Here is a 26,918-nt window from a genome sequence, read left to right as displayed (position 1 = left end):
TTAAATAGTCTAGTAGTAAAAATAGTCTATTAAGACAAATAAAGCAGCCAACAGTGACTATAAAGTAAAGTAACATGCAATACGCTACAGTTATCCAATAGCGTAACACTTATTGCTGTTACGTTACAGTTTTTTGTTGAACGGTTGTTTTTGATAAATTCCTGGTATTGAGCACGTAATGTGTTGCTTTCGTTGCGGCTCACTTTTAGCTCTTATTTTATTAAAGTAAAGCCTTTTTTCGACTACAATATTTGCGTTTGAACTGCCGTAACAGTACTATCTCTACTGTAACTTTACAACCGGTTTTATACCTTTTTTGACGTGAAAACGTCTTAAAATTCGATGGAGCCGGCTGCACACTCCAAAAATGATGACTTCATGCGTCGTTCCCTCGCTCTAGGGTGCCAACTTTTTTTACAAGAAATAAAGTATATTCTGGTCTATGAAGATTATTGAACAGTATTTTAGAAAAACGAACATTTTCTTATGAAAAATGCAACCATTCCATCAGTATTTTCTTATGACGTTGTCACGTTCAACTATCGCCAGTACACCGACTTTACAGACAACGGACTTTTTTAAATCTTCTGTTACTTTTACCATACTCTCTCTCTCTCGAGAGAGATATATTATAAGATATCTTTGATGCAGATGAAACCCGATGATCCCATTACTTACTTTACAATTTACATAATCAGTTCACCTATACTTTTATAAATTATTAATTAGGGATTTTCACATTAATTCCCTTCAGTAGGATTAGAGATAAAATTTGAGATGTATCAACGGGTACTCATTTAATTCCCTAAGAAAGTTATTATTCTACATAGTTGACAACTTCTTTATTAAATTGTATAGCTGTAAAGTCATTTTTTTATGTAGCTTCATAATTTAATTATGATGTATGTTATCTTCATCATTCAGCTAAAATTTACCTTTATTTTATGTTTATCACAAAGTTATAACGATTGCTGCCCCCTAGCCAAGTGGCACGTCGATTCTCTTTCTACGATCGCTAACGCTTCGAACACTAGAAAGATGTATGGGAATGACAGATCTTGATCACGTGATATAGCGATAGCAAATGTCATTCCCACTTGGCTAGGGGGGCTGAGCTTTATAAGATTTGTTTTTGAAGAAGTATTTGGAGAAGGGATCTCCTAACATTTATAATGAACAACAATTTGAAAGTTAAAACAAAGAACGAACAAATCGGTCATTCGTAACACTTTGTATGTGAAGTCATTATCAAATCAATTATGTAAACATACCAAAATGGTCTAAAGTCACAAAGGTTATGATTTCAACTTCTTAGTCTGTACCAGGATTAAGATTATATAATTTGATAACAGTACGTATTCATATATTTTTTGTATGAATTGTAAAGTGACCATGCTGTAATAGATTAATATTTTATTAGGTACTAGCGGACGCCTGTGACTCCGTTCATCAAATTCTGTTTATCACAAATCCCACATATTTTTCCGGGATGAAAAGTATGAGTAAAATCTATATCCATTCCAAATTTCAGCAAAATGGGTTCAGTAATTGAGACGTGGAGGAGTAATAAATAAACACACAATCTTTCGCTTTTATAATATCAGTGTGATGTGATGTGATGTGATGTTATGAAGCGGACGTCTGCGACTTCGTTCGCATGACTTTTAGTATTTCATAAATCCTGCGGGTTGGTTTTTTCGGTATAAATAGTAGCCTTTTTAAGTTGCTCTTTAACCCCCTCTATGTCCCAGTAAAGGACCCAAAAATTCGATTATGTTTAGTATATCATGTATAACAACAACACAGTTGTTGTAAAATCACAGACAGATGCATTGCTTTGATGTATAAGTAAGAACACGTATCTAAAAAATTGGTCGAATTCTATACATTTATTCGCAATTTAAGATTTTAGTTATACCATTTGTAACAACAAACGTTAGCGTGGCATAAAGCACGCCAGCGCCATCTAGAATCTATATTTATAATACGAATTTTGTACATTGAAGATATTTTGAAATTTTTTGTCGGGGGGCATTATATAATCGATACTGAAGCTAAAAATATTTATTTCGATTTTTTGTATCGATAATAAAATGAGAAGGAGGTGAAATTGGGGTTGAAAGTTTGTATGGAAAGTCCTTCATTATTAGAGTTACAGTTTTAAAAATTTGTTCATAAATTATAAAAAAAAATACGAAATATAATGTAATTCAAAAATTTTTAAAATTCAACCCCTAAAGTGGTTAAATAGGGTTTGAAAGTTTACAGTGATTTCCACGTGGACGAAGTCGCGGGCGTCCGCTAGTAAACAATATATTTCAAATATTCCAATAACGCGTTACAATGTTTCATCGAATTACGCTTTACTTCCTACGAGCAAGACTAAGTTTAGATACATTATTATTATTGAAAGCGTCAGAAAAACATTTTAGGTATTTGTAAAGGAAAAGCTGTCAGCTAAAGTATTTTAACCCAAAACGAGGAGGCCCCTGCGGTGGGATTTTCATAAATCATGATGACTAACCTAACTAGGAATAACTGCGGATGATTGAATATAAATAAAATGCTCCACCGTAATAAATCTTTGCCGTAATTATTGCAGAACGTTAAAAATGTAATAGACCTAATCACATCGTATATCACCGCTAAGTTATGCGTAAACATAATAAATAGAGTCATTCGATTTGACAAACTAGTTTACAGTTGATAACAAACTATTTTAGCTTATTTAACTGTTAATGTCATGGATCCTTTTTTGTCCGTAGCCGGAACTAACTAGTATTTTGATTTAAGAGCCGATAATGCAATACCGCCGGTTGGACATGTCTTGTACCTGCTTGTATATGTACAAAGGAATAGGTTAATTATTGCCTTACCTTGGCATAAGGATATCCTTTAGTAGTTTCTACTAATTGATTGTAATCATGTCTACTGGCCGGGATATTATAATCACAGTGAATGTATCACTGATAACGTAATGTTCGTTTGTATTGTGTCTGTTGTGCACCGAATGGGATTTATTTCAATGGCGACAAAGTTTATCGGTGTTGCAACATTAAATTATTGTTGACTAGCTAAACAATTGTTTCTTAATTTATTTATCAGTGTGTGTGTGTTCAAAAACGAATGTTTACGTTGTGGTATACCTATGCAATACAATATGTACGTGAGTCACGCCAAAACACCCTTCCGGAACCGAGGTCCGAGTCTTATAGGAGACACCCATAGAGTCGTTACGCCCATCCGTTCTGCTTCTGACTTCGGGCCCCATCAGGCTTTGCATGCTTATCGCATAAACCCCTCGGTGACGCCGCTGAGGTCCCATTAAGGCATATACGCTGACGAAAAAATATACGTAAGTTTTATGGTAGTTATAAATGTCGCCATAACTATCGATTCCGAGCTTGACGGTTCCGATGACCGCAATTTTCGGTCGTATAAATAATCAATGCAAATTGTGGCTAGCAATTTGCGAGCTTGCATCCATATTAAAGCCGATAAAGCGTAACTCTTGAGTAAAGTTTTCAAAGATGCACGAGGATTTTATATAGATAACTTAAGCACAAACATAAGTAAGTATATTACGAGTATTTTCAAGCCAAAAATGAATGCCACATTCTACCTTCCATTCAAGTCTTCTTCTTAAAGTGCCTCTCCTTAACTGAAGGTCAGCCGTCCGCTTCCTAAACTTCTCCTTGTCCTTGGCTAGGTGGAAAAGTTCTCTGACTGTCTTTATGTCAGTCCACTACCTTCTATATTTCGTAGCCAAGACTAATCCTTCTAACTACTCCTCTTTTGCCTGCAATCCATTCAAGTGTGTTCTACCAAACACTGCGTATTTGTTGACAATCACGCGTGCAAACCTATAATTTTCTTAAAAAGATGATCCATAAGAATGATATTATGCAGTTGATGATTAAGATTTATGATGGCGATATTTGACAAAACAGGCAGATGTTAAGACGACAACCATTGCAATTAGCAGAACAACATTTCGAAGAACACGATATAGTAACATGGCGTACAAGCATTGCTAATTGTCCCTCAACCTGAGGAATAGGTATTAATGAGTCTTTAACCAGCAACCATACCTTTCACACCTGAAACAGTGCTGATATGCTCTGGCACAAAGAACTTCTCTAGAAACTAATCTTCTCTAATCTGTCTTCAATAGAAACATTAACTGAAAAGTATTTTTGTTTTTAAATAGAGGAATTCGTATGTAAATAAGCCTATTCGTGCATGAACAAATGTGGAAGTACCTAAGTACGTACGAGTGTATGTGTGTGTAACTCACCTACTATTCACGTGTCTGGCGTTACTAATGATTATGAATTGGGTTGGATTTTTTAATTCTCTATTTTTGTTGATTCTGACTAAATTTATTTTGTAATCGATAAAGACGTACCGGCAAGCGATTTTGCGATCCGGTACGATGTCGTGTAACCGAAAGAGGTGTGGATTTTTATCCTACTCCTAAAACAAATTAGCCTACTTCCATTTTAAGCACGCCATTGACGATCAACTATTCTCAAGTTTCTGCAGCACCCACTATCGCTGCGTGCATGACGGCTCGACTTATGTAACGTCTTCGCTGCCGTTTGCGCTGCAGAAATGTGACAATAATTGATCATCAATGGTTGACTTTAGATTACATCATCACTTACCATCAGGAGAGATTGTAGTCAACATGAAGTGGAGATTTTAAACTTAGACCATGCTGCTCTAAGACTGGTTTTTCGGGCTCAAGATGTACATCGTAGACACGGTAGCAATCACTCAGATCAGATGTTCATGATACGTTTAACGTGGTTTCCGAGACACAGGAGTATTACACCACTGACTCCCAAGATAATTTTTTTTTACTTAAACCTAATTACACAGCGCCAGGATTCAAATCCAAGACTTCATCTATTACTAATATTATAAAGAGGAAAGATTTGATTGTATGTTTGATTGTTTGTTCGCATTTAATATGGTCTGAAACTAGTAAACCGATTTAAATTCAAAAATTAAAAATTCATTTACTTCAAGTAGGCTCAGTTTACAAGCACTTTTGGAAGGTCATTTGACGATTCTACCAAAAAAAAATCAAAACTCTTTCACTGTGGGAGCTGGGAAGCTACACTATTCCCGAATACTAAAGGCTATATTTTATCCCCGTATTCGTACGGGAACAGGAACCACGCGGGTTAAACCGCACGGTTTCTGCTAGTGATTTAATATAGCCACATTACCAACTAGGTCATTAGCATTTTAACTAACTGATTTTTATTACTAGATGATAATGACAGTTTTACATTGTATGTTTGCTGTCTGCAGTTAATATTGATAACAGTCCGATAAGCTGCGATACTCTCGTAACGAAAGATTTTCTCCGTAATCGGAGTGCCGTGATTTATCTACTTTATATAGTTTTACATCGATATACAATTTGCTGGAAACGTACTAAATATTTGTTTGAAAATATTTTGTAAAAAATAACAAATATACAGAGCTTCAATAAATAGCTCATGATTATGAGATAAACCTGAATCATTTACATAAGAATACAATTTCACGGCCTCCGTGGCGCAGTGGTATGCGCAGTGTACTTATAAAACGGAGGTCCTGGGTTCGATCCCCGGCTGGACCTATTGAGATTTTCTTAATTGGTCCAGGTCTGGCTGGTGGGAGGCTTTAGCCGTGGCTAGTTACCACCCTACCGACAAATACGTACGATTTAGCGTTCCGGTACGACGTCGTGTAAAAACCGAAAGGTGTGTGGATTTCATCCTCCTCCTAACAAGTTAGCCCGATTCCATCTTAGATTGCATCATCACTAACCTTCAGGTGAGATTGTAGTCAAGGGTTAACTTGTAAAGAATAAAAAAAGCAATAAATACTGAGTATTTTTGAACTTTTGTATGTTCCTAAATAACGGAAACAAAGTATTGATAGCTATTAGCTATAGAATGAGAATAAGTTGTTTGTATATAATTTGTCACCTATAAAATAAATCCCTGAGTATTATTAGAAGAAAATATATATTTTTTTAACATTTTGTTACTTGTTAGCATTTTATTAAGTATTTAGCACAGCGTTTTTCGAAGGGTGATAATATAATTTATAGTGCTAATACGCTAAAGGGTTGAGTGACTTTTAAAACGTGATTTAGGTTAGGTTGTCGTACCTACCTGTCGTTCTTTAGCCAAAGCAAAAAAAAGTACTATTTAGTAATTACCTGTATTTCTTCCAGAAGTGTAATGATATGTCATGAGTCAACATCTACATAGTCATTTAGCAAAACATTTAGTATAAATAACTATTGTTGTGATTAACATTATTAAAAAAAATAAGTGGTTTTTTTTCATTTGACCAATGAACCTTTTCCCCTCAAATATGTGCCTAATAAGCCCATAATATAAGAATCGGGTATAACAATAGTCGAATGTTTGGAGATGGAAAATTAGTCTCGAAAAAGATTTTTGTAAGCCGTACCGTACCGTAACTGTTTTAAGATGAACTACCTAATTATAATTTAGAATGGTACAGGAGATATCTTTTGTTATGCTAATAAATACCAGGAAAATATCAGTAGGTATATATGTGTATTTTAAAGACTCTTCATTTATCCGAATATCTGTGTACATCTGATATACATCGCTTCCTGAACACTCACACAGACAACGTATGCATACGCAGTGCGCGTGTGTGCAACACGTTCACTTTCGATCGATGCGATGCGGCATTCAGTCAATTTGTCATTGTTTTTAACGAGGACGACCTCAGAGCGCTGCGCTGTGCTAGTGAAAGGACCCTGGTTTGATTCCCGGTCAGTTAACTAAGGCTATACGATATCTCAATTCACCAATGCTAATATTAATGGATCCTCTGGGGCTACATCAACTGAATTTTTTGATAAAGAGCAACGTGGCGTCCTCTAGTCTTCGACGGCCATAACAGCCTTGATATTTGAATTTTTGAATGTATAGGAAGTAAAGCCATTTTCTTAGTTCGGTGCTAGCCTTAATTATTTGGAACTAGCCCCGCAGTTTCACTCGCGTAGTTCCCTTTCCAGTGAGAATACGGGATAAAAAGTTCATGACACTCAAAAATAACGTGGCTTTCGAGTGGTAAAAGAATTTTCAAAATCAGTTCATTAGACCCAAAGATTACCCTCTACAACACCACACATTTTTGAAACAATGATTAAATTTATTTAATGAATGAATTCAGCAGGCAGCGACTATAAAACGTACTGTATTTAAGCGATTAATTGATAATTTATTATGATGTCGGTTAAAAATGTAACTCAATTGATAAAGTGGTAGTTTTCATTACAAATTGTAGTAGTTAAAAAGTTATACAGAGTTGTTTGATCATAATCTTGCTTAGATCACTTCCGCATTTGTATTAGCTTTGTCCAATAATTTTATCTTTTATCTACAATTACATCAGCGATAAAAAATATCTACATTTGACTGGTAACTGATTTCGAAATCCTTTGGCCTGTAATATAGTTTTAGTTTTTAATTTTTTGTGACCTAGAAGTGTTCTACGATATTTCTTCTAATAAATCACGTAAATAATTATAACATTATGGAAAAATCAATTAATTATCTGTTAAACTTAACTCTCTCATACTTTTAAAATAAACCTTGACCCGACCCAAATAACTTAATTTAGTCCGGCACTTTCAATTCAACGGCTGTTATCAAATTTCCCATCCAATTTGAGCATTATTAGTAACACTAATTGATCACGTCCAAAAGTTATAACAACAAGTACAAAATTGGCACAAAATGAATTGATTTTTCCATTAATTTTAGCATTAGTAGTGGTAGGACTTTATCACCATTATTTAATAACATTACTTGACGTTTCAAAAGCTATAAAGAAATAAATTCATTTTGACTTTCTGGACTATGGTTATTTCTAGCATAAAGCAGCATTGCTGTGACTGTGATCCGTTCTGACGGTATAATTACAGGCACATTTTTATTAAATATGTTAAAATAAAATATAGAGGTTTTATTTTATTTTAACATATTAAAAAAAATTTAGTTTTTCGGGTGCAAAAAGCGCATTATGTGAAAAAAAATTATTTCTCTGTTACAGCTGATAGTATGTATTTAAATTCAGTTTTTCACTAATCCCGCGGGCATCGTGGATTTTATCGGGGATAAAAAGTTATTGAACATGATATATCTAGTAGCTTATATGTTGTTCAATAACTTCTTTTATCCAGTGAAAGTCCTGTTAAAATTCCTTTATAAAAATTAACCCGTGTAAAAAACAAATATTAACTTTATTTATTAATACCACACGTTATTAAATTCATTATGTTATGCTACATTTTTTATTTATTTAATAAAAAAAATTAAAAAAAAAAACATTACCGATTATGTAATACGTTTAATTTATTGTTGTATTTACCGATGTGTACATATAAATGCGTAAGTAGTTTAGTCTTTATGTTTGTAACATATTCACGCTAATATTACATAATCGATTTTGATTAATTTTATTGTACCTATACAATAATACATACTCGTATATAAAATTCTTCAAAATGAAAAAAGTATAGAGTTAAATGATTATAATTTAAACTTAATATTATGATTAAAATTTTCCAAAGACAAAGTCACGTGCGACAACTAGTGGTACCTATAAAACCTTGTTTCTTGGACTGTTAGGCAATGTGATTATAAAAGTCGTTGGAGGCATGGAAAAACTAGTAACACTTATGCAGGAAGCCGTTCTATGGTGAAAAGTGTAAGTTTTCTCGTCTTAACTGGCATTTATGTGCTAATACTTTCTGTATGTTGTTTTAAGTAAATGTATTTATATATAAAAAATGTATTTTTTTTCCGCTGTGACCGCCTTAAAACAATCTAGTATGTTGTATAAGATTTAATTGAAATTTCGTTTTTGAATTCAAGTATGTATTATTCCAAGCTTATAAGCACTTGAAAACTCAATTCTGTCTGCCTTCAGAAAGAAACTTAAGATAACTTAAGAAGCAGAGGATTTTTCAAGAAATTATTAGTATGTGTAATTATATAAGTATTATTTTAACTTACCAATGGTACCTTTTATTTAACAACACAATAACTTAAATAAATATTTGAATACAATTTGTGGGGCAACAAATTACACAAATACCTTAAACTAGATTCTTTCTTGCATAATGTTATTGTTAATAACTACATATTTATGCAAGAATAACTATTTACGGCGGGTGATTGAGCAAACAGCCAACTAAATGACCGAGTGTTAACGCATTAAATCATACGCTTTAACGTAATTTACGATGTAGATAGCTTTTGCGAGTGCCGTAAGTTTCTGTTAATTGTAACTTTAACAGAATTTTTCTACACCTTCGTATATGATATTGCATGACGGAGGTCCTGGGTTCGATCCCCGGCTGGGCTGATTAAGGTTTTCTTAATCGGGCCAGGTCTAGCTGGTTGGAGGCTTCGGCCGTGGTTAGTTACCACCCTACCAACAAAGACGTACCGCTAAACGATTTAGCGTTCCGGTACGATGTCGTGTAGAAACCGAAAGGAGTGTGGATTTTCATCCTCCTAACAAGTTAGCCCGCTTCCATCTTAGATTACATCATCACTTATCATCAGGTGAGATTGTAGTCAAGGGCTAACTTGTAAAGAATAAAAAAAAAATGCATACACCGCTTAGTTACCGTACATTCATGCCTCATGGCTCGCTCATGGTGTCAGTTTGCGCAAGACAGCAATTTCCTCTACGACAAGTTTCCTATTGTCGTAACCCACACATGAGCATCTGGGTGAGGGACAGATATAATCGAATAATAATAACCGTCTTCGTGTTGTAAACGCAAATTATAACGCACTTAAAATATGATAAAAACGTTGCGAAGATGGGCTGCGAAATTGATGAAGAAGATTCAAGTAATTAATTAGATTTTAGAGATGTAGGTCCTGTTCCACTATTATTTTAATACTTTTATATTGTTTACCTGCTGGAATTACGCGTATTCAGTACATCTTTATATTAATATTATAAATGCGAAAATAAGTCTGTCTGTCTGTCTGTTACCTTTTCACGGCTAAGTGGCTGAACCAATCAATATGAATTTTGGTATAATGGTAAATGGGACCTTGGAGCAAAACATAGGGTACTTTTTGATCCTAAAATAAAAATAGAAGGGGTAAAAGTCCTTAATTTTTAAATTTACAGTTTTAAAAATTTGTTCATAAATCATAAACAAAATACGAAATATAATGTAATTCAAGATTTTTTAAAAAATTCAACCCTAAAGTGGTGAAATAGGGGTTTACATTGATTTCAAATAGTTACTCATAAAAAAGCCACAGAATAGAAACCACTCCCAGTTCTCACTTATGTCGTATTAGCATTCTAAAACAATGCCTCAGTAAGCAACATAGAGGGACATCGTGAATATAATATTGTTTCAAACAATGGGTAACTGTTTCTAAAATAGTGGTTTATTCCTCAAACTACGCGGTATGCATACATTACCTGTTGACCATTTACACAGAACTCGGGACCTTTTCCACTATACTCCGTGCATTGTGAAACATGCAACTCCCAAGTACATAGAGTCCATAGAATATTTATATTGCTTACTTAATTTAATATCCTCATACGAATACATTTTAAATTCTGTTTTATTCAACGACATTTTTTACTCGCCGTGCGTCGAAACTGAGACGGACAAAAGTGGCTAATAGGGATGATGACAGTTTTTTTGAATTGTATATAAATGAAGAGTATGCTAATAGTAAAGCAATTTTGTAAAAGTAACAGGGTATCTGCGATCATTACTTTCGGAGCTACAGGGAGGGTCAGATTTGCGGCGCTGCCGCGGATCCCTGAAAAACGCCCCATACAAAATGGTACGAACTTATGACGTCGTAGGCAATTAATGATCGTTAGATTTGTATGGGCGTTTAAACAAAATTACTAATGTCTTTGTTATTTCTGCGTTTATGTTTATAGTTTATACATTAATAAATGTCACATTTAATGTAAGGAAGCTAAAACTGTATGAATTTTCATCTAATTACGATAAAATATTTTTACTAGATTTTGAAATTTTATAATCTTATTTATTTTGCAAATATCCAGTGAATCTTTGCTTTTTATGTATAAATTAGTTAACATTGACCTTATTTACCCGAAAGTATCATAAAAAACAATATATTCAAACTTAGTCATCATCCCCATTGCCTTAATTTAATTAACAACGAAAGTTATTTAAACAAATAAATATTGTCTACAATGTAGAGTTGTGTGTTTAGGAGTGTTAAAACTAAATATTCATAAATATTTATTGTAAGTTAGCACAAAATTGGGCGTGTGTGCTTGTGTGCCCTCAGTGGAGTAGCTAAATTCGTAACAGTTTTTGCGGTTGTTTTGCAAGCACGTAACATATCTAATAGTAGAAAATCTTCCAAGCCAAAATCACCGACATAGCTCAACGAGTCGCGAAGCTGAAGAGGCAATGGGCGAGCAAATAGTTCGAAGAGCCGATAGGATAGACGTTGGGGTCCCAAGGTGCTGGAATGGCGACCCTAATAAATATTATCGCATGTGAAATTATAACTTCAATATTCATGTTACATTGTCAACAAACGCGGTACATAATGACAATGTCTAGCCCACGCGCCTTTTGAATAGCTATCGGCTAATAGCCGTGAAATGGTCCACTCCTTTTGGTTCCTTATTTTTATCCAACTACAGCGAAGCCAAAAGGAAGGGTTATGATTTTGGCAGTCTATGTATGTATGTCTGTATGTTCCGCCGTAGCACTTACACTACAGACACGATTTTAATGAGTTAGGTGTCAAAAGATTCGTAATAATGACCCGGGTTATATTACCCGGGATCTGGGCTATTTCATATTATCAATATTTATTTGACGGAATTTAAACCTAAAATTCTAACCTCAAAAAAAAAACTGAGATAATCATCACGTTTTTGGTGTCAAAAGAAAAGTCTTGGCGAGCAGTTCGAGCGGTTCAGTGGTTATTATGAAATATTTTCAGTCTGGGTTCAACTCGAAGTCGGTTCAAGTTTATTCCACCTTGTACTTTGCCAAGGGGTTGGCATGGATTATGAAGACACCGCATATAAAAGAGCAATGTCAGTCAACCATTAATTACATCTGATGACATCAATGCAGGCGTCTCGAGTATTTCGTGTTTAGAAGTTCTTACAGGAAATCCAGATGTGGACGTACGATGCAAGTATAGTAGATGGCGTGTGTTATATGGATAGTCGGAATAATTTGAATTACTTTGTATGAAAACACAAAATATTTTTTTAGTTAAAAAAAATTAGTTTTAGTTAAAATACCTTGAAGTTATGGGAAATGCTCCCGAGCATCCTGTATAACAAAGTTAATAACTTTCTAAAAACAATAAGACTTCATTTCAGTAGTCTAGCAAGGCTAAAGTCTGCACCACTTTGCGATTAGATCGTGAAAAACATTACGAGTGTCGTAATTCGTTTGTTGAAAGCACGCAGTTGAAATCTTGGCGATTTTGTCATCAACCTCTGTATCACTCGCCTTTCATAATAGACTTACTTTCTACAATCGTCCCTAAAATCAGATTGTGATTGTCGGTGCTCTAGGCAGTTAGGTAACAAACGAATGTCGCACTAATGCAGTCTAAATGGATCGCAGAGGTCAGATCATAATCAATGCGCAAACATTTCAAAAGTAAACTTTTTATGTAGTAACTAGCAGACGCCCCACGGTTTCACCCGCGTAGTTCCATGTTCCCGTAAGAACGCAGGCATGAAATATAGCTTATGATATACTCAGATCACGTGGCTTTCTAGTGGTAAAAGAATTTCCAAAATCGGTTCAGTAAATACAGAGATTACCCCCTTACAACCTTCATAATTTAAAATATTTGATTGCATCCAGCCTTTGAGAAAGAATTGACTCTATTGGGATCACATCACGCTAGTAGTACATTAAATTGTATAGATGTATAAATAAATATATGGAAAGAAAATATGTAATGCTGGTTTATTTAGGACTGAAATTATTATGTGAAAGATTTAAAAACCAACTATGGTTTTTAACCAGTAATTAATTAATATATACTACCCAGGCGCTGGTTGGTATATGCTATGGAGATAAAGTTAATAGATCTATGAATAAGGAGCCGCTATTATCATCATCATCATCAAGATTAGGTCCTGCGTTTGATTCCCTTCTGGACTACAAGTACTTGTCGTGCATCCTACAAATACAGGTTATGCTCAGCTAGAGGAGAAACTATTGATCTTTTCTTATTGGAGTGTTAAAAAATAAAAAAAATGCATGGTAATATTTTCATTTTAAATTACAAATGAATTCAAAATCTATCATCTTAGATACAAAGTGCACTAAACCCAATAGGTTCGCTTTTGTAGCTACTTTCTACAGGGACAATGGGCCAAAGAGCGTTCGCTAAGAAAAAACGTGGATTCCACATGTGCAATGTACACTTTATGTGCACTTAATTCAAAAGTGATGTATACGAAAGTGTCAGAGTTTTCACTTTTTGAAACGAATTTTCAACATATCACTAATGATTTTGGAGTGCTTGTAATGCTTTGTTGATTTTTATTGTAATTTGATGCATAGTGACGTGTGGTTATTTTCTTTAATTCCATTTTTTACTGAAAAAAAGATATACCTAAATGCTAGGAAATTTAGTATTCTTATATGAAGTATCGTTAGAATGTTCGTTTTCTGTTAATTTCTGCATATTTTTTTAGAAGCACAGGTAGACACACAGGTAGGTAAATTCTTATCTGATTCTTTCGTCAAATTTTTATGAAATTTTATAAGTATCGCAAATATTTGTCGTTAAATCATTGATATGTCTTGAACAGTTATAAACCTTGGCTGAGTTTGTTGTGAGCTCTTTCCGGACCAAGGCGGTTTGGAACCCTCGTAACTTTAATTTTAAGTTTTCGACTATTATTACCACTATTAGATTAAATTAAATTAATTATTAAATTATGACATAATCCTGACCTTTCAAAAGTGCTTGTAAACTAAGCCTAATTAAAAAAAAAAAAATTTTGTTATTAAGTTAAATAAAGATACAACAAACAGACATTACAATAGCAAAATTATCAAACAACAGTATAACAGTAGAACAGTAAAATCTTATAACAATCTTGTGTAAGAGTGATTAACTACGTTTTTACATTAATATAATCTTTACATTATATTGGTAAGTGGAATCATTACTTAAATAATGATTATTTCTTACGTACTATATGAATTTACGTAAAAGTTATACAAAACGAAATGAAATTCGGTAAAGAGTTATCGACACAGCTCGAGTTGCGATGCAGAAGTTACGGCATACGAGTCAAAACTTTTGAAAAGCTCTCGAAAGACTGTCTCTACTAATATATAAAGCTGAAGTTTATTTGTTTGATTGAATGCGCTAATCTCAGGAACTAGTGGTCCGATTTGAAAAATTCTTTCTGTGTTAGACAGCCCATTTATCGAGGAAGGCTATATGCTATATATAAATTATCCTCGTTTTCATACGGAAACGGGAACCACGCAGGTAAAACCGCGTGGCGTCAGAGTAGATATTAGCATTAAGCGGGTCGTCAAGGAAATACTATTAAAACAAATTAAATTAAATTTTTGTATGTACGTCAAAAGCTCAATAAGTCAGGATAATGAGAACAAGTATTGACATATTTCTAAACGTAAACATAAATTATAAATTATAGGCAGGGTCTGAAAGTCCTATTAAAAACTTCCTTACCTATTACCTATGTTATTTTCTTGTTTCTTTCCGTTATTATAACCAACGCTAGTAAGGTTGCGCCTTTTCAAATCATTGATTTGTAAGGGCCCTACTTTACGAATAACATTTAGCCCATTATGAGGCCAAGAAATATTTGTATATTATGTAGATTCACTCAATTAAATTGGAATATTTTTAGTTTAAATTGTCATTTGTCAGGAATTTTAAACATAATCATTTTGAGAGATACAATATACATTTAAACATCACTTTGATATAAAATTAACATAATTATATAAATATAAGCATTCTATTGTACTGATGAATACCATATTTGTATATTAAATATAAAATCGTGACATTTTAGAATAGTATGTTTTTGTGTGTCCACTTAATGTTCTATACCCACTTAAAGTATGCCATTTGTTACACATTCTGTATTCTAATTCATATTTATGAGTGACAATTGGTCTTTAGGTTACAACGCAGTACTGCTCAACTTGCCTATATTTGGAATGTCTTTGGAATATTCAGTAACTTGTACTATTATGAAATTTGTGGTCTCGAAAAGGTTTTGCTTGCCTTATTCTTTTTTTTTTTTATTCTTTACAAGTTAGCTCTAGACTACAATCTCACCTGATGGTAAGTGATGATGCAGTCTAAGATAGAAACGGACTAACTTTTTAGGAGGAGGATGAAAATCCACACCCCTTGTCGGTTTCTACACGACATCGTACCGGAACGCTAAATCGCTTGGCGGTACGTCTTTGTCGGTAGGGTGGTAACTAGCCACGGCCGAAGTCTCCCACCAGACAGACCTGGACCAATTAAAAAAAATTTTAATCGGCCCAGCTGGGGATCGAACCCAGGCTCTCCGTTTTGTAAATCCACCGCGCATACCACTGCGCCACGGAGGCCGTCAACTATTTAACTCGTCAAATATTTAAAATTTAGGATAGATTTTGTGATGTAAAATATACACGCAAAATTCAGAGGTATAAATAAAGTAATAGAGACAAGATAAAATGGAAATATTATGTAATTGTGTATTGAATTGAAAAAAGTCAAGCTCAATAATTTTATATTTAATACCAGTATGCAACTAATCCCGCTAGAAATCTGTTTTAACTCCCTTAGGGTGGAATTCCCGCGACTCATAATAGCCTATTTTTTTCTCGGAGATTACATTTATCTAGACCCTAGATAAATAGAGATAGATTTACCCTACCGGCAAAGACGTACCGCCAAGCGATTTAGCGTTCCGGTACGATGCCGTGTAGAAACCGAAAGGGGTGTGGATTTTCATCCTCCTCCTAACAAGTTAGCCCGCTTCCATCTTAGACTGCATCATCACTTACCATCAGGTGAGAGTGTAGTCAAGGGCTAACTTGTAAAGAATAAAAAAAAAAAAAAAAAATATCTATACCAAAACGTAAAATGATTTACTTTAATATTAATTATTTTTCGTTAATTTAAAACTAAAGCGACTGAATGTACCAAACGAAAAGTCTTAGAAGAATCCCACAAGATTACGAAACTTAGCTTTGTATTTTTCTTATATACTTTAAAATTATGACCATATTATCATATTACGAGTATATTTTCCGAAAGGCCCTTGCATATAAACACTCCATTACAATAAGTTTACCGAAACACGTTAGTTCCGGCGATTATTTCCTATTGTTTTGACATAGTGCCTCTCAATTAATACCGGGTCTATCTCAAAACGAATATTTCACGGCTGGTTATACACAGCCTTTGTTTGACGTTAATTACTGTTTGATACTACTCGTGGAGCGCTAAAATGCTGCTGTTTTTGCTAACTAACCGACTTACTAAAAATACAGACATTCTTAATTGGGATGCGTAGTTTTTTTGCCCGTAAAGTCCATCTGATTATTGTATAAGCAAATGAAAATTGAGGTGTTGTTTATTCTTCATACGTTTTTGTGTAACATACGATAAAGAATAATTGGGTTTTAAGCATGTCTCAATTAAAAAAAATGATAATAATATTGCTAGTTTTATAATTTTACATCGACCCTTAAAATATATTAATTTAGTAAAGTAGTTTCATATTTTGACATGCAAGATGCCGACAAACTAAACTTTTTTCTTGAAATCCAAATTAATTTAACTTTTATAAAACAAAACCCAAGGGCTGTACATGTACATACACATAAGGAGTTAAGAACATAAGACATATTCGCAAAATGACTTAATATAATTTGATTATGCAGAATAAATATAAATATGATGTGTGTAAAGTTGCGTCTAAAACTAGCTAGGTGACGATATAATTATTTAACATGTTGTACGCAAATTAACGTATGAAATAATAAACAATTAACACCATTTTAGCGGCGCAAGTCTCAAGATCGTGCGACTGGTTACAAAACGTATTGTTTGCCCTGTAATTACTCGCGGCTTGGGCAAGATCGTATGCAGTCCGCCGTCCGCGTGGAGGCCTTGGCGATATGGCGAAATGGATCTATAACCTTTTCATAGTTTGGATTTATTTAATTTGCATGCAAGAAAAACGCGTCTCTTTTGTAGTACTAGACTAGGCTTTTGTTGTCACTGTCGTTCCAATAAATTGTTAGACTTACAAAAAACAAAACTATAGTGGTAAGAGTTTAGGAAACTGAAAATTTATTTAGCAAACTTTTTCTATTTAATAAAGAGTGTCAATAATAAAAAGTATTTATAATGTAATAAAAATATTGTTCGTTATTTTTTTGTTTGTTTGTTTGTTTTCCTTCCCAATGTGTTTTAAATAAATTAATTATTAAACGAACACGCAAATGAAAATTCAATGTTTTATACAAAAGTATACTCTATATATGAGAGCGATGTGATAACTGATAGCCCAGTGGATATGACCTCTGCCAGCGATTCCGGAGGGCGTAGGTTTGAATCCGGTCCGGGGCATGCACATCCAACTTTTCAGATGTGTGCATTTTAAAAAAATAAATATCACGTGTCTCAAACGGTGAAGGAAAACATCCCAAGGAAACCTGCACATCACATAATTTTCTTAATTCTCTGCGCGTGTGAAGTCTGCCAATCCGCGTTGGGCCAGCATGGTGGACTATTGGCCTAACCCGTCTCATTCTGAGAGGAGAGGAGAGCTCGGCAGTGAGCCGAATATGGGTTGATAATAATACTCTATATTTGTTTAGTATAGTTTGGGATTACAGTATTTTAGGTGCACAATACAATTTTGTTACGATTAATTCAAACCTTTTATACCATTGTTATAATTAATAATAGATAATCACGTTGACTTTCTATTAATAATTATATAATACATAAAGCAATTTTATTAATTGCCATTGATATCCATAGGCTGTGTCGTTAAGACAAAAATATGAGACTTCGAGTTAAAATGGCTTATAAAATAAAGCCATTAACCCCAAGGCCATAGTGTTACCCTGACAGATTGACCGTGAAACTTTGATCCGACTCAAATTGAATTCTATTGTCATTGTTTGAACAATGGTAGAAAATTCCTGTTGCATTGAATGGGTACATTGTAGACCTTAGAGTCAGGGATTCATATAATAATTGTAATATGTACTCATTAGTTATAATATAATTTGAACTTCGGTGTGTTTTATGTATATCTATTTTACCACCCTACCGACAAAGACGTACCGCCAAGCGATTTAGCGTTCCGGTACGATGTCGTGTAGGAACCCAGAGGGTGTGGATTTCATCATACTCCTAACAAGTTAGCCCGCTTCCATCTTAGATTGCATCATCACTTACCATCAGGTGAGATTGTAGTCAAGGGCTAAGTTGTAGAGAATAATAAAAAAAAAATTATGTACTTAGGATTTTTTCATGTACCTATTCAAGAACTGTTCGATTTCGTTTCTTGTTCACCGTTCTATAATAGGACTGCCAGACATTTTAAAATCTACGCCGCTACGAAGTCGTTATCTCTTAGTTCTTGATACTCATTATAAATTTTTCTACTTCCGTTTTTCCCACAAAATGTGTAGGAATCTTCAAGTCAAAAAGGGATAGGTACTGTCGAGGTAAACGCGCACTATTATCGCTTACCTTCAGCTGTGATTACAGTTTATAACTGAAAGCGATTAATTAAATTACAAAGCGATTAATTGACGCAATACTGCCAGCCTTCTGGGCATTTTAGTTTTAATATTATTGTAAAATTAAACAAATAAAAAGCTTTATCTAATTGTTTAGAACTTGCGTATATGTTAGAAAAAATATAAATAGAACCTAATTAATCAGAGAGAGAGAGAGAACCTTGTTAAAAAATAAACATAGTATGAAAACAGACATTATCGCTTGCAGTAAAAGTTAATTCATTAAATCTTTTATATTGATATTCGCAACCAATTTTCTTCATCGAGACAGATGTTGCAGCGGCGAGATAAAAAGGCCCCATAATTGATCTGAGGAGCGTTGAACTTTTGTATCTTCATAACAAAAATAATAATTAATCGTTTAATGCGATCAATAATTGAAGAATTTAATTAACGTACCGTGTTCAGGTTAATCAATTTGTTTCTTATACTCAAATTTGTTTTGACAGTAGACGATGCTTTATTAATTAAACAAAAACTTCATAGTTTTAGAGTTCCGCATTTTAAAAGGAAAACAAACCTTTAGAGTGGCCGGCATGACCTTTAGAATGGGGCCTCTGGGGCCCCATTCTCAATCGGTCAAAGGTATTTTTTTAAAATGTCAGATTACTTTTGAGCCCACAGCATCACGAGGGAGCCTCTTCGAACCATGGGGCCGTGGCGTTTTGAATCGTTGTATACATGAAAGGCATTGCCTTTATAGGGTCACTTCGTTAATTTGTCTGTATGTCTGTGAAGAGTTTCATCTTAAAAACGCGTGGAGGTACCAAGTTGAATTTAATTGGTATTTAGACATTTCTGTAATCTGGTCTTCTTCTTTTTCGTCGCTACACTCTTGACAGAGTGGTCGTGGCCATCATTTTTGTGCTGGCAAGCTTAATGATCCGTCGAAAATAAGAGCGGCTTTAATCTATTGAGTCTAGCGCATTAGTTATAAGCTGTGATCTGATAAAACTGAGAAAAAATCAAGCTTCTCGCTAATGTAAACTCACGTACCGTACCAAAGATGTTGATGTTGGTTATTAAAATTTTTTGGCTCTTGCAAGGAAATTAAAACTGTTCTCGAGAAGCTACAGTAATGCAATTTTCTAGTAGTCTATAGTCAACTATAAAGATAAAGTGCTTAAATGAAAACACCCGAAAACCACAAATTTGTCGTTACTTTTTAAAAAAAAATCAAAAGGACTCCCTTGCGTTTGTTTAAGATAAACCTCGGACAATTAATATTAAGATATATTATCTTGTTAACATTTTGCGTTCTTACATATTATCATAATTGAAGTGTAATGTTCAAATTTGTACGGAACCATGCACGAGTTCGACACACACTTGCCGGGTTTTTTCTACTTACACCTTATCTTTAGGAGTTCCATTGCAATAAATTAATTTACTCAGCGGCTCGTTTGCATCATTCTACCAGTACTTAGGTTTTTAGGATCTAAAATAAACTGTTGACAAATCGCACTGTAAAATCCTAACGAAAACTACTATTGCAAAAGGTTTAATGTGAAACGGAATTGCATTGTAAATTAGGTTTTTTCTCGCTTTCTAACAAACTGTAACGACGCAAACAGTTTCGAATAAAAATAACTTCTCGTATTCTATTGTGTATAGAGATCTTCTGTGTTTTGTTGTTATTACGTACGAAATAGTTTAGTGCTCGGTATATATTTTAAACTTGCGGACGCGATTTCGTTCACGTAAAATTTAGTTCTTTACAAATCCCGCAGGAACGAACTTTTTTTTCGGGATAAGTAAAACTATATTTTGCTCAATATACTTTATCTTGTAGTGAAAGACATATAACATCGATTCAGCCGTTCCAAAGATTAGTCCGGCCAAACAAACACACAGACAGACCGACAAAAATTTAAAGCTCGATTATGTTTTAGTATCATATAATATGACTATAAACACGTGAGAAAACACGGTTGTTTTAAAATCACAGACGGACATTTCAATTTTATTAATATGTATCGATTAATAAATATTGGTGTAAACTTTAGTACTGTAGTAGTACATCCTTGTACCTCTCTTCTATTTGTGTTTATCTGCGTATTTGCCACACGATGTCATAGAAGATCATAAAGTCATGGGTCGGGTTCTCTGAATATCTCTGACCGCAAAATTCCAACTAAACGCCGAATCCTTTATTTAGCTTATACAAGAAAACTTTTGATGTTGCCCTTGACACCTCTCAAATGATATAATAGTTTTAATAGTTTTTACTGGTACAGAGCCAAGACGAGGATTCCGATTTTCAAACTACGGGACATTATGACTGATACACTGAAACTACAACATCAGTTGCTCTACCTATTCATTATATTTATATAATTTACATAATGTTAAATTTACATTACTTAAAAATGAAAATCTTTACTTTCTTTCATTTCTTTATTTTTGTCTTAAGCTGAAAACTAAGTATCACAGGGGACACTCTTAGAAAGTCACTCAACCCTCTTGACATCTAACGTATTGGCCCCATTAGACAGTTTCTGCGTTTGCCCAAACCACCATTAGGGCACCGCTCTACGAAGCCTAGGCTAAGGCAATCAATAAATAGACTGTTGCCCTTTCGAACTACAGATAAACAATGTGTAGGCTGTTCCTTGTATCTTCAAAGGTCGGCACTGTACATATACTTGTAACAGAGAAATATTACAAAGTTACACAAGCCTAATAATTTGTTTAAACGTTGTTAGCGAAGTTAACTGAGCCGTGACAACTCTGTTTGTTCTAGTTAATATAAATAAATACCTGTTAACGTGGTTTGTTCGTTGTACAATTGTTTGTCTGGCCTTTGGGTGTAATGCAGTCTTTTCACTATAGATGTAGTTACGATGCGTGTTAACTTTTTGGTGTATGGAAATTACTTGTTACTAGAGTCAACATGTGAGAATACTCCGGTTTAGGGGTGAAACGTGTGTAGAGGATTTTATGTCGGATTTAGATTTGTGAGGTTGTCCCTTGGGTACGTCGGTTTATCGCAGTTATTAGTAAAACAAAAAAAAAATGTCACGTATAATGTTTAGTTCCACAAATTATTCCTAACACCTTAATCTATACCAATATTATAAAGACGTAAAGTTGGTGGTGTTGTAGGGGGTAATATCTGGAGCTATTGATAATGTAAAATTATACTCAGAGGCATAATTATCTTCCCACTTTCATATGCTCGCGTCATATTAATAATAATTTGATACTTGTGATAAGATAATTGTGCCTCTGAGTATATTTTACCACTAAAAAACTACGTTATTTGTAAGTGCCATATAGGCTCTATTTTATCTCCGTATTCCCACGGGAACTACGCGGGTTACGCGGGTATATTTTATAATTCAATTATAAAATTTTAAAATTTGTTTATTTTTTACAGGTAAGCTGGAGTCCATTAACAACTTTAAAACAAAAGCTGTAAAGGTAACTCAATACAACAGTGTGCTCAAAGCTTTAGTGAATGACCTAAGCCTTCATATAACCGTTGGTATTAAGAATAATGGAGATTCCCAGGTCCGAAGATTCCCAAAGAATGCGGATCGCACGCATCCGTTTCGATAATGCGTGCACCTTGAAGTAAATGCAATGTAAATATGACCTTTCGGCTACGGACACTTAATTGTACCTACATGATGTTCACACTCGATGCGCCGGTGTTCTAGAATACTTAATGTGTAGGTATTCTAGTGAGTTAATGTAATGAATTAATGCAGTACACAAACTTTCTTAATACTCAGAGAGCTAAAGTGGGTTAGACATAACAGGGTAAAAGAGATTAGTTTTTGTTACAATCAATAACAAACATACATGTTGATTTTTGCGCAAAGTATATTATTGTGTTGCTTAGTTACAGATTCAAAAAAAAAGGTTGATATTAAAATGTTCTTCGTTTTAGGTCACGTTATCTTAATTAACTTTTCAAAGTGAAGTAATTTTACCGGAAAAAATTTGATTCATTTTACTATATTCAACGACTTCAAAAAAAGGAGGTCCTCAGTTAGTTTTTTTATTATTTTTTTGATGTTTAGTACATTTTCTAACCTTTTGTATGGTACTATTCACATTGAATTAAAATTAGCTCTAAAAATTCACATTGAAAATTAATTAGGAGCTCGTTTAATTCTTTTGTTACCGCCGTTACAGTATTGTTAACACCTGTTCAGACATGATTTTTCCGCCGTTTTTATAAATAATGGTACAAAAACCCTTCGTGCTTGAGTCCGACTCGCACTTGACTGGTTTTTTATTTAATATTCCGTCAAGTAGATAAAGATTTGAACCACTGCCACACTTCTTCATCAGTGGGATGATGAATATGAAACACAGCGTTGATGCTTGTTTTTAGCCTGACAGCTCAAATTTTCTTTTGAGTGGTAGATCCATAAGTTTTGGAATCCAATCCAATATTGACAGATTTCTGATGTTATCAGTATCGAATAAAATATATTCACATAATGTTGCGAAAAATGCATGTCTCATTTATAATATTAAATGAAGTGGTTACCGTAACAAGCAATGCTGTTAATGGACCATAATCTTTAGTGATTTTTTTAAATTTTTATGCAAATCAAGTGCAAGCAGGTTTAAAAATAACATTTTGGTTCTGATTGCTTTTGGCATGTTCCTGCTATTCATTAAAAATACTTTGAAGATTAAAGCGTACAGTGAACTTAGAATGGAATTAAGAGATTTAATTGCACTGCTGATTTATCTGTGTAAATCCCATTGCTATGGAAATATTAGTAATTAGAAAAGAAGACTCGTTCGCCTACTTCTATTTTAAATTAAAATCTATTATTGTGCCATATCCAGTACGCTTTAATAAACATCCACGTACCACATCCATTAAAACTTTCCTTAGCTTACCCTTATCAGCCGATAGACGTCCACTGTTGGACATAGGCCTCTTGCATGGACCTCCAAGCACAACGATCTCGAGCCGCCAGCATCCAGCGGCTCCCTGCAACCCGCTTGATATCCTCGGTCTACCTAGTGGGGGGTCGACCAACACTGCGCTTTCCGGTGCGGGTTCGCCATTCCAGCACCTTGGGACTCCAACGTCCATCGGCTCTTCGAACTATGTGGCCTGCCCACTGCCACTTCAGCTTCGCGACTCGCTAAACTATATCAGCTAAAACTTTCGCATTATTATTATTACTAGAATTCCAAAAGTAATCCTAAATTGACAGAAATCCTCAAATAAGAACTTCTAAAACTAAACAATTGTTATCGTTAGTTCAACTGAAAGTTCTAATTAAAAATACAAAATTCGAACTAGATTTTAGCATTACAATTGCATTGCATTAGATAAAGCACTTCAATTAATCTTAGATTAATTTCGATCTGTCATTGAATTAGTTTCGGATGCAATTAAACATAGTTGTAAACGTTTTACTTTTTAAAATAATACGTTACTTTTTCACTTTTACGTAACAACGTTGTTTGCAACTTTCTTCATAGATGATTGATACAAGTGAACAGACGGTTGGCTATTACTTACTTGACAGTAAATAATAACCATTGCGAAGGCTTTTTGTTCGCCGTATACGTACTGTGGTCGGTTATATTCAGGCCCTGAGAATTAAAGAATGTTTTTCGTAATGTTATAGCACTAGTACCTCTATCTACTAAGTTAGCATATGTGGTTTGGGAATACGAGGTCATCAGTTTGAATCCTGCCACCTAATTAACAATCTTTGATATATACGAAATTGAGATTCTATGTAACAAATGTCATCCCGGTGGAACCTTATTACCTTATTATATATACCCCGCTTACCTACTAGTGGAAATCATCAGTAGGTAGATGACATTTTGTCAATTGATTTGATGTTTATATTAGTTATAGGCTTGGCCGTTAAGATCCTACTATCCTAATATTATTATTAACGCGAAAGTTTATATGAATGTTTGGATGTATGTATGGATATTTGTTACTCTTTGCGCCGCTACTACTGAAGCGATTTGGCTGAAATTTGGAATGGAAATAGATTTTACTCTGGAAAATCCCAAAAATGTTTATCCCAAAAAAATCCATGATTTCCCGAGATTTGCGAAAACTGATGATTTTGATGATATTAATTTTTGTTACTCTTTCACGCCTCGACTACTGAACCGAATTAGCTAAAATTTGGTATTGAAATATATCATAGCCTGGATTAACACATTAACATACCTGGCTACTTTTTAACTCGGAAAAATCCATGGTTCCCGAGGGATTTGTGAAAAATTGATGTATACTTTCTTCCGAGAAATTCTCTGTAAAATGTTCAGCCTGGAGTTAGGTAGTTGGTAATATTATGTATATTGACGGCCGAGTGGCGCAGTTGGTAGTGGAAAATATTTGTGTGATGAGCATGGGTGTTTTCCAGTGTCTGTGTGTATTTATACATTATATAAGTATTTATATGTAGTATATAAATGTATATTAATATTATAATATCAACTATCTTAGCACCCATAACACAAGCTCTGTATGCTTACTTTGGGGCTAGATAGTGATGTATGTTGTTTAAGTATATTTATTTATATTGTATGCCTTTAAAAATGTGTATAGCACGATTATTTTTTTTTACAATTTCTTATTTTTGATTCATTCAACTTTCCCGCTCAATTTTTTCGAAATAGACACAAAAGAAAGTGAAAGAGCTCGAATTATAAGCCGAATTACGGATTCTCGTCGCAGTCTGTTTTCACGTGCCCGATATAATACCGCCTTTCAAACTTTGTGCACCGCATCCAAAGTGGACTTTCTTTGACTTCTTACGAAAGCGGTTTTTGAAACTCTATTGTCCTGTGGCCTGTGGTTGACGATTTTATAACATTGTTTCACTTTCTACGAAATGGTGTTTAGTTATAGCCTAATTAACACTGGCGACTAATAAATAATAGACCTAGAGACTAGGCTATAGATTGATACCTTGTAAATTGAAACTCAATATTACCTAATATATTATACTAACTTCTCGCATTCTGAGAGGACACTCGTGCTCAACAATGAGCCGAATATGGGTTGTTATAGCTTGAAAAATTCGTTCGTAATACTTCCGATGGTCCGCGTGGGCCGGGAGGGGACTAGCGATGCCCCACGCGCACGAATTTATACCCGCGCAGTCCTTCGCTCTACCCCGCGCGCACGAATTCACACCCGCGCCCCTTCGTTGCTCGCATATCATGGGATTGTCATCAACGTACTTGCCAAGCTATAATGATGACAAATATTTGGACAATTGACGGTCTGGGTACTTGAAACCTGTTCTGTTCTTGAAACCATACTGTCTGTACTTACAATTTAAGCGTTATTTCGTTAAACGTAATTGTAATTTATTTATTAAAAATTACAAACAACATCATATCTGATCACGCGTCACAATAAAACACGAAAAATAAAAAAAAAAAAAGAAGTACGCCTCAAGAGTTTCGCAAACAACGTCAGCTGTTCGTTTGCAGAACGGATGACCGCCCTTGACTTGGTTGACGAATCAATTCGTAACTTTCTTCATTGTTTCCCAACAGTCAGCAAATGTCTCGGCCATGTAAACCTGAATTCCGTTTCCATGTGTGGCGGAACTTTTGAAATTCTTTTATTATGACAAATAATGGAAGCATTTAGTTGTGTTAAGCTATTTTATGTTTACCAACTATCCTTGTTTATAAAGTCCAAACCTCAGACTAATTATTTAAGGACTACGATTGCACCCATGTTTTTCACTTTTCACAATTCACCCATTTTCTGACACTAAACTAGAAGTTTTTGCCCGTTTTTTACACCATGCATTTTATGAAGCTCTTTAACTGACGAACACGTTTGCAACTATGAAACATCGATTCTATAGAAACAGTTTTTATTATCGCATTGGATCTTTGATCATATACTTTGACATAAAAGTAACGTCTAGCGAGATAGGTCTAATTAGTCTGAGGACCAAACAGAACATTTGTTTATTATTAGTATGAACAGAAATGACAACCCTCAACGGTAAAGGGTCCGGATTCGTCACTGAGGGTTCGTGGTTCGATTCGCTGGACTATTATCGTA

The 26,918-nt window shown here is 34.3% G+C and overlaps 1 protein-coding gene across 5 annotated transcripts in view; it reads left to right on the top strand.

Moving 5' to 3' along the window:
- The window catches only part of LOC112051535 (A disintegrin and metalloproteinase with thrombospondin motifs 1), a 148,735-nt gene that overhangs the window by 25,777 nt on the left and 96,040 nt on the right, over nt 1-26,918 (top strand). The window contains exon 2 of one of the 5 annotated variants that reach the window (XM_052888523.1): nt 22,260-22,303. The exons of the other annotated variants lie outside the window; for them this stretch is intronic. The gene's annotated coding sequence lies outside the window, so the exon portion shown is untranslated. The remainder of the gene's footprint in view (nt 1-22,259; nt 22,304-26,918) is intronic. 5 annotated transcript variants of the gene reach the window in all.

This window comes from Bicyclus anynana, chromosome 2, assembly GCF_947172395.1.
Source record: "Bicyclus anynana chromosome 2, ilBicAnyn1.1, whole genome shotgun sequence".
Taxonomy (NCBI): domain Eukaryota; kingdom Metazoa; phylum Arthropoda; class Insecta; order Lepidoptera; family Nymphalidae; genus Bicyclus; species Bicyclus anynana.
This window is presented reverse-complemented; position numbering and strand designations above follow the sequence as displayed.